Raw genomic sequence first — 10,117 nt, forward strand, 5'->3', positions numbered from 1 at the left:
GACGGGCTTCATACTGCAAAAGCCCCAAAGAGAAATAAAATTACAGTGAACAACCCTATTGCTTCATATTAATGCTAATAAAATCGACAATGTATCTTCTCCCTTTGTGTATTAGCTCTAGTTAAAATGTCAAATTTTTAGCTGATTATCTCTTTAAAGGGAATTGATGATGTATTTTTATTGTTCTGACTTTGTTTGGCTGGTTTGTGTTGTATTATTGATTTTTTTAACAGTTGCTGGCTATTCGGATGATTTCTGAATTAGCTCTCAGTCCTGCATGCCAAACTGAAGCCAGATCAAGCATCTTTGGTGATGACAAAAATGCCCACAAGTCCCCAGTGGTATTCCTGGATGCCCCTCCTCTGTCACTCAGGTCTAGGGCTTGAGTAATATGCCACAGAAGAGTCATCATGCCAAGAAAGGTAAAGAGAATCTGAGCAACTTCCCCATCACAAATACCTCCCTTATTTTTCTTTAGATTTCCAGGGTAGCATTAGGAAATCTTGGATAAGATCAACTCAGGAGCCATCTCTGATTAACTGGTAGTGGCTTCCTGGAAGGATCCTCCGTGAGACAGGATCAAGATCAATTAGCAATGTCTGTCAAGGTCAAGGGACAAGGCAGTAAGGACATGTGTGCCATAGGCTTGTCCATCCTGATCTAGTCCTGTTCCTTTAACTGACAGATGACTGAGCTTAGGTCCAGAGAAAGAGCTGATTACATGAGCGAGACTGTTATGATCACATGGACAGTTACTAGTGTTTGTTATCCCAGCACGCACGCACACATATATGCTAGAAAGAAACAAGATTTCATAGAAGATGAGTCCAGGAAACATGAACATACCCTAACATCATGACCAAAGGTAAAAGACTCTGTTTTTTTGGCCACAGCATACAACTTGCAGGATCTTAGTTCCCTGACCAGGGACTGAAGCCAGGCCCTGGCAGTGAAAGTGCCACATCCTAACCACTGGACCCCCAGTAGGTGCCCTGACATAGAAGACTTGCCCCAAGACTTTAGCAGACTCAGGCACACTTGAGGGTCTCTGATCAGATCTGCCAGCCATATGCCAAATGTTTACCATGCTGAGGGTCAGTTAGTTGTCCAGATTAAGTTTGTGAAGTAGGTAATTTCTAATCCCATTTCACAAAGGAGATACTGAGCCTGAGAAAGATTAAATGGTGTACTCCAAACTTTTAATATATGTCAGAACAGGACACTGAGCTCTGAAACTGTCACTCTGTTGCTGTGCATTTTGCAAGATCATTTCCATGTGCCTTTGAGGAAAGAGTAAGCCAGGACATTTCCTCCAAGAATAACCAACCAACTAATAAGACGAGTTATTCAGGCATCCATTAATTTAAAAAATACACTTCGTGGATCCACGAGGAGTCAACTCCTCTCCTCGATACTTGGATTAAAAGAATGCATGTGAGATAGTCCCTGATAGGATCTCAGGTTTCTTTCAGATGGGGTGTGGGAAGACTCAGGAAAGGATAAAAGTGTGGTCCCTTCCAGGAACCACAAATCACTCAGGAGTTTAAGCAGTTTTGGAACTCAGTCTAGAGAGTCAGGCAAAAAATGATCAAAGCCATGTACTCTGTAGGTGGGGCTTCAGCTGGGGATAATGGACTTCTTAAAGGGCCAACTTCATACACAAGATACATCCCTCTGGGAGCAGCATGGACCAGGGAGAGACTGGAACCAGAGGGACAGCTGGCTGCCTGCGGTATTAGTCCAGGTGAGCAGTGCTGGAGGAGACAAAGGAGGGAAATATCTATATACTGGAGAAAACCATTTTCTCCAATCTCTTCATTCTGCAAGTGAGGAATAATGCTAGAGTACCCAAGGAGGGATTTCCTGGGTGGTCCAGTGGTTAAGACTCTGCACTTCCAATGCAGGGGGCATGGGCTTGATACCTGATCATCGAACTGAGACCCCACATTCTGCACGGTGTGGAAAAAAAAAAAAAATATATATATATATATATATATATATATAGAGAGAGAGAGAGAGAGAGAGAGAAAGCACCTAAGGAATGTATGCAGTGATTCTGCAGCTTGGACCAAGTTATGCAGGTTCATTCCTCTCTGAGTTTAGATCATACATAACTGTCTCTTTCACCACACAGATCAAGGTAATCCTAGAAGAACTGAGCACCTAGTGGTTCTCAAGTCAGGGATCATTAGACCACTGAAAGAAAGAAAGTAAAAGTTGCTCAGTCATGTCCGACTCTCTGTGACCCCATGGACTGTACAGTCCATGGAATTCTCCAGGCCAGAATACTGGAATGGGTAGCCTTTCCCTTCTCCAGGGGAATCTTGCCAACCCAGGGATCAAACCCAGGTTTCCCGCATTGCAGGTGGATTCTTTACCAGCTGAGTCACAAGGGAAACCCCGTTAGACCACTAGCAACTGGAAACAAGGGCCCTTCCTCATTGGTTATTTTTCTTGAGCATTTCTTTCCCTTGTGTGTTCCTTTCCCTTGCCCTCTGACTCACAATGAGTCGCTCAGTGACTGCTCAATACATGTTTCTTTGGGGCAATCACAGCTAGCTCCACGGGGGTCCTGTCTGTCAGTCTTTGTTCCTGGAGCCGTAGACCTAGAGAGAAATGGTCCCAGCCACAGTGTTCACTGACAGCACCTTGGGGAGGTGGCATGCAGTGGACTAAGCTGCCACAGAGCAGAACACCTGCCACCAGACGTTGTTTGAAGTGGAACGCCATTCAGCATCCCTTTGACAAAGTCCCCCGGAGAGTGCCTTCTGCCTGTGTCATTCCTGTTCAGTCTGCCAAGAAGCTTTCGTGATGTCTTGCAGGTAACCTCTTTAAAGTCACAGCACTTTACAGCTCTTGAAAGGGCTTTTGCTGCCGATGTTTTGTCTGTTACATGAAGGCGTAGACACGGAAGGCCATTAGGGCAGGGGCTGTCTTTTCTGTTTGCTGGGACAATGGGAGAACTGAAGCTTCAGGAATGAAGAATACGTCTCAAAGTGAAGGTGAGCATTGAAACATTTACAACTGCTGTCAAGAATAATTTGATCCTATTTCAACTCTTGCTGTGCTTAGTCACTCAGTCCTGTCCTATTCCTTGTGACCCAATGGACTGTAACCCGCCATGTTCCTCTATCCGTGGGGATTCTCCAGACAAGAATACTGGAGTGGGTAGCCGTGCCCTCCTCCAGGGGATCTTCCCAACCCAGGGGTCGAACCCAGGTCTCCCGCATTGCAGGCAGATTCTTTACCATCTGAGCCACCAGGGAAGCCCATGAATACTGGAGTGGATAGCCTATCCCTTCTCCAGGGGATCTTCCTGGCACAGGAATTGAACCAGGGTCTCCTGCATGGCAGGTGGATTCTTTACCAGCTGAGCTACCAGGGAAACCCATTCCAGCTCTTAAGAATGCACATTGCTTATAAGCCAATGACTATGTTTCCAGGAATGCAGTCCCTGAGAAACTCTCATTTACACAAGGTAGTATTGTTTCTTGACCTTTTAATAGTGAAACAGTGTAAACAATGTAACTGTGCATCCAGCAGGGGGGTGAATAGGAAAAGGGTGCTGCCTTAGTGTGACGGAATAGCACGCAGTCATTAAAAGGACTAACGTAGATACCTATGTCAGCAAACAGAATTCAAGAAATACAGGACTTGGAATCTAGAAAAATAATATGGATGACTTATTTACAAAGCAGAAACAGAGACAGACATAGAGAACAAGTGTGTGGATGCTAAGGTGGAGTGGGAAGAATTGGGGGTGGGATTGACACATATATTCTCCTGACATTATCTACAAAACAGATAACTAATGAGAACCTTCTGTATAGCACAGGGAACTCTGCGCAATGCTCTGTGGGGACCTGAATGGGAAGGAAGTCCAAACGGAGGGAATATATGTGCATGCGTAACTGGGTTCATTTTACTCACAGTAGAAACTAACAGAACATTGTAAAGCAAATATACTCCAGTAAAAAAAAAAAAGTTAAAAAAGAAATACAGAGCTGAATATTGAAGCAAGTTTCAGAATGATTGCTGGATATAAGACCCTTTTACAACTTAAAGCAGAGCCAATATTATATAACTGGGTTTGGCACACTTTTTCTGCAAAAGACAAATAGTATTTTAGGCTTTGCAAGTCATATATGACCTCTGTCACATATTATTCTTTTGTTGTTGTCTTTTTTCTAAACAACTCTTTAAAATTAAAATTAAAAGCTTCTGCACAACAAAGGAAACTATAAGCAAGGTGAAAAGACAGCCTTCAGAATGGGAGAAAATAATAGCAAAGGAAGCAACTGACAAACAACTAATCTCAAAAATATACAAGCAACTCATGCAGCTCAATTCCAGAAAAATAAACAACTCAATCAAAAAATGGGCAAGAACTAAATTAGACATTTCTCCAAAGAAGACATACAGATGGCTAACAAACACATGAAAAGATGCTCAACATCACTCATTACCAGAGAAATGCAAATCAAAACCACAATGAGGTACCATTTCACACCAGTCAGAATGGTTGCTATCCAAAAGTCTACAAGCAATAAATGCTGGAGAGGGTGTGGAGAAAAGGGAACCCTCTTACACTGCTGGTGGGAATGCAAACTAGTACAGCCACTATGGAGAACAGTGTAGAGATTCCTTAAAAAATTGCAAATAGAACTGCCTTATGACCCAGCAATCCCACTGCTGGGCATATACACCGAGGAAACCAGAATTGAAAGAGACACGTGTACCCCAGAGTTCATCACAGCACTGTTTATAATAGCTAGGACATGGAAACAACCTAGATGTCAATCAGCAGATAAATGGATAAGAAAGCTGTGGTACATGTACACAATAGAGTATTACTCAGTCATTAAAAAGAATACATTTGAATCAGTTCTAATGAGGTGGATGAAACTGGAGCTGATTATACAGAGTGAAGTAAGCCAGAAAGAAAAACATCAATACAGTATATTAACACATATATATGGAATTTAAAAGATGGTAATGATAACCCTGTATGCAAGACAGCAAAAGAGACACAGAAGTATAGAACAGTCTTTTGGACTCTGTGGGAGAGGGAGAGGGTGGGATGATTTGGGAGAATGGCATTAAAACATGTATAATATCATATAAGAAACGAATCACCAGTCTAGGTTCAATGCAGGATACAGGATGCTTGGGGCTGATGCACTGGGATGACCCAGAGTGATGGTGTGGGGAGAGAAGTGGGAGTGGGGTTCAGGATTGGGAACACATGTACACCTGTGGCGGATTCATGTTGATGTATGGCAAAACCAATACAGTATTGTAAAGTAAAATAAAGTAAAATAAAAAAATAAAATGTAAAAGACATTCTTAGTTTGCAATCTTTAGAGAGACAAGCCATGGCTTGGATTGGCTCCAAGGATCATAATTTGTTAACTCCTGCTATGTATTAGCTGATGCATATATTTGTATGTAAATATATAAGAAAACACAAAATGCATTCACAAAAGATTCATAATAGTACTTACCTCTGAGGAGAGATAAAGTAGAATAGGAGTAGGGTATAAGACAAAGGGTCATATTAATTAGAATGTATTGTTTCTTTCAATAAAAATCTGAAGCAAATATGAAAAAATGTTACCAATGGTTCATTGGAATAATGAGTGTTTTTTATTATTCTTCATACTTTTCTGTTTTTAAAAAAAAAAATTCTCCAAATAAAAGCATATTGCAAGAATAAAGCAGTCATCCAGACCATTCATTCAAAACCAGATCAACTGTTGTGCTCAGACTGAAATGTTACTCATGAAACTCATTCATTCTTTATCACACACAGCAAATATTCACTAAACATCTGCTCTGAGTCGGGTGGTCTGGTCGGCACTGTGAGAGGCATCAGATTCGGTTAGGTCAATGGGAGCTAGTTCTCAAGAAGCTTAATGCTGGGCAAGAGAGAAGATGCTCACAGAAGTAGCACCACATGTAACAAGGAATAACATTTTCCAAAAGAGACACTCAGGCCACATGCTGTGGGAGCTCATTGCTAGATCAAGAGAATCCTAGGTTGCTATCCCCAGGACACTCAGCCTGGCACCTACAGACCACGGGAAGTCATGGAAGGGACATGGTATGACCAAGGACATGGACTGTTAAATTTTTAAACTGCGTATTTGTGAGGAAGAATGAAAACCAGAAGCAGAGGGACCAGCCAGCCATGCCCAGCTTTAGAGAAGGATAGGATACTGGCTCCCTTTGAGAGACAGCAGGATTCTCTGAACATTCATCTATCCCCAAAAGTCACTGCCAACTGTGACAGCTGAGTAGGGGGCCCAGACTGGGGTAAATGCCACCTGGAGTGAAAGAAGCAGTGAGAGGAGAAGGATACAGCAGTCACCTGATGGGGGCCCAGGTGTGATACCTGAGTGATAGCACCGGGGAAAGTGTTTCTGTAGAGCCCCTGGGGCCATGCCCTGCTCAGCGCAGTCACATCAAAACCAGGCCTTGGCTGGAACCTTCCCAATGGCCCAGAGACTAAGCCTCCAAGATCCCATTGCAGGAGGCCTGGGTTGGATTCCTGGTCAGGGAACTAGATCGCACATGCCGCAGCTAAGAGTTCTCATGCTGCAATGGCGATCCAAGATCCCATGTGCCGCAAGTAAGACCGGGTTTGGCCAAATCAAATAAATAAATATATATTTTAAAAAGCCAGACTTTGGCTGTCAAAAAATAATTCAATACTTTCTTTCGAGGAACGAGTCTAGGAAAGCATTTCCCTGGGCCCAGAAAACACAGGAGTGTGCCAATAGCTCACCAGCAATGCTGTTTGTGTATCCAAAGCCTTGTTTGACTGGCCGCTTGGCAAAGGTTCTGACTCCATGTGCGCTGGCCAAGAGGATTTCTTTCCAAGTTCGATGCAACATGAGCAAGACCCTGCTGCATGCCCACCTCTCATCCTTCTGAAAATTAGGCTTTTGTGGGTATCAACTTTGTTTTTATGTTTCTCTTGCTTTCTCCCAATCTCCTTGTCTAGAAACACTAGCTGACCTCTGTCAGTTGCTCTGATTTTCCCAGCCAAGTTACGAAAGCACAGATATAAGGGGAGATCTTAAAAATTGCCAAAATGAGCTATTTCCTCCCTAGTCACCTCTACCCCATAGGACTGTTGGAAAGAGACAAGAAGAGGGGCATGAAAACACTTTAAAGTGCAAATAAATGTCCTCAAAGGTAACATTCTAATTATTTAATGGCATAAGGGCAAAAACAAGACATTCCTAAACTCTGAGATATAGTCAAGTAAAAATCAGCATGCAGTGAATGAGATAAGACATTTTCATTAAGACTTTGTGTAACTGACTCATCTCTCAGGGAAAAGACAGAAGGAAGAAGATCTTGGTAATCTAATCAATTGTCCTCTAAACTGTAAGAAAATTCAGTGAAAGTCACAGTTCTGAATGTGTGTGGAGAAATATTGTGTAAATAAAATGGGTCTGGTATGAGAGGAACCTTGGATGAAGAAAGGCAATAAGTGTCTGCCTCCTGATTTGTCTTAGCTTGAATTTCCTTACCATCACCAACACAGTGTCAGTACAAGGTCACAAAAGGCCAATAGCAACAGTTGAGAGGTTCTAGCATTGTCCAGTGAAGGGACTTTTGGTCAGAAGGTTAAGTATTTGGCCATTTTAAGAGGTATCTTTCTGTTTTAAAGTGGGTTACATGCAATGTAGGTACCTTGATGCTAACAGCCACTAAGATGCCCTACGTGCATTAAGGGAACCCCAGATTTGTCTGGCTTACTGTTTCAGCAAGAAACATGCTCACCAGAAGACTCAAGAGTCTTATACTCTCATGCTGATCTTTTAAATTAATAAATATTTATCCCCATGTTTGCACTGGGCTTCCCTGGTGGCCCAGATGGTAACACATCTGCCTGTAATGCGGGAGAGCTGGGTTTGATCCCTAGGTTGGGAAGACCTCTTGGAGGAGGGCATGGTAACCCACTCCAGTATTCTTGCCTAGAGAATCCCAGAGGAGCCTGGCAGGCTACAGTTCATGGGGTTGCAAAGAGTTGGACACGACTGAGCAACTAAGTAAAAAAGTGTTTGCATTAGTCTCTTCTAAGTTGGGTAGCATGGGCACATGTCACAAACAAATCAGAATCCAAATGTGAAAACCCAGGAAGCAGAACCTGGAGTAAGAAAATAAGTAACACAGCAATGCCCCTATCTTGGAAGCCAGAGTCCTCAGGCAGCAGCTCTATCAATGTTTGACAATGAATTACAAGGATAAGATTTTCCTTTGGGAGGAGTTGTGCTGATCCAGTGATGATTCAAGCTTCATGGAGCAATAGAAGCTAAAACAAAGCATCACGGGGCTTTAAATTACTCAAGATGTCAATGCTTCATTCCAACGTCTTGAAAGACTACCAGAGAGGAATGAACCAATAAATATGCAAGTTTAAAGGGATGAACAAGTGAGTGTCTCTCAAGAAATTAAGAAGTCAATCATTCAGGAAACCATGAACTACTCTTTCAGATGTTCTCTGATATTGTTTGAGAAGCCACAGGGACTTTATTAAAAACAAGCAAATGTAAGAGCACCTAAAAGCTACCACAACATAGTGAAAAAGAAAATGACAGCAGAACTATGATCTAATTATTGGGACTTCGCAGGCAGTTTGGATGAGCAAAGGTCTAGAAATAAGAGGCTGGAAACCCAAGCACAATCCAGTCAACCTAAGATCCATCTGAATGATCTTGGGTTAGTTTCTTGGCCTTTTTATGTGTTTAGTCTCTTCAAATGTTTAGTCTCTACAAACTAATAAGGCTTAATTTCATCATTGAGTGGTCAAAAAAGTCAATAGGTGTCAAAAATGTTCCCGTTTTCTTCGACTAAATTGAAAGATCACTTGTTAATATGATGCCCAAATTACCAAAGACCAGTAAGATATCATAAATGACTGACTTGCTGGCCATGGCTCAGACATGGAAGGTCCCATTAAGTATTTTAATGAAATCTTTATGCAAATTTTGACATAATATAATGAGCAACTCTTCTTTCCATTCCATGACATTGACCAATATATCTTAGGGTGATTACAATACCCAATCTGCTAACTAATTAGTGACTAATTAGCCAACATGTATATTTATGAATGTTTCCAGTTTCTCAATTGCAAGCTTGTGGAGCCCTGGGAAATATTTGTGCCTGTCAATGGTCTGAAAAATATCAGCACACTGGATTACAAAGCAGTGATATTAAAGACTGGATAATAATAATCCTTCATGTCTTAATAGCATGTCAAAGTATACATAGATCCTTTCTACCTACATTAGCTTATTTATTTTTCACAATATCTCAAGGGACAAGCATATTGCAAATTTTTATACCTGGCATTAGTGCCTAGAGTGTGGTACATCCTCAATAAATGTTGACGGAATGGATCAAATGAATGAATATTAAGTGCTCAGTAAATGTTTGAGTGATGGATGGATGGATATACTTTTACTCAAGAGAAAATAATGAAACAGCTTTACCTGCTAGGGCCATCTTATCATCCCAGCTTTACTACTGTCCTCTTTGTAAGGAGAAGTTGAATTTTATAGCCATGATATGTCACAATTTCTTGGTCTTAAAAAACTGGTAATACTATTGTTAGTGTATTTCTATACTCATCTTCCCAAATAAAAATATATTCATAGAAAATTATAAGTTGGAATACTCTACTCACCTCTTCCAAGACTTTTGGAAATACTAGAAATACACAGCATGTACTTTCAGCCAAAATTATATAGTTTATCTTTAACATAAAATAATATTGACATGATGGCTGATATAAAAAACTGAAAACCTTTTTCCACTGTGCCATCAATTTCCTGTGGGTATGTCCTGGTTGTACTGTAATTGTTGAACATATAGAAATTTTTTTTTTTGGTCTTTCCTGATGTCATGGGAATCCTTAATAATCAGATTAGGATGGATTTATGTGGACTTTACTTTCCACTTACCTGAAATTCATCACCTTCCTTACTAAATGCCAGCTGACTCAGCTAGATTCAGACTCTTTGTCACGAAACTGACTTAAGGACAAAGACTCTCTTCTTCCTCCAGCTGTGATGGCAGTCTTTCTCTTTCATTTATTTAA

The sequence above is a fragment of the Capra hircus genome, chromosome 14 (assembly GCF_001704415.2).
Source record: "Capra hircus breed San Clemente chromosome 14, ASM170441v1, whole genome shotgun sequence".
NCBI lineage: Eukaryota > Metazoa > Chordata > Mammalia > Artiodactyla > Bovidae > Capra > Capra hircus.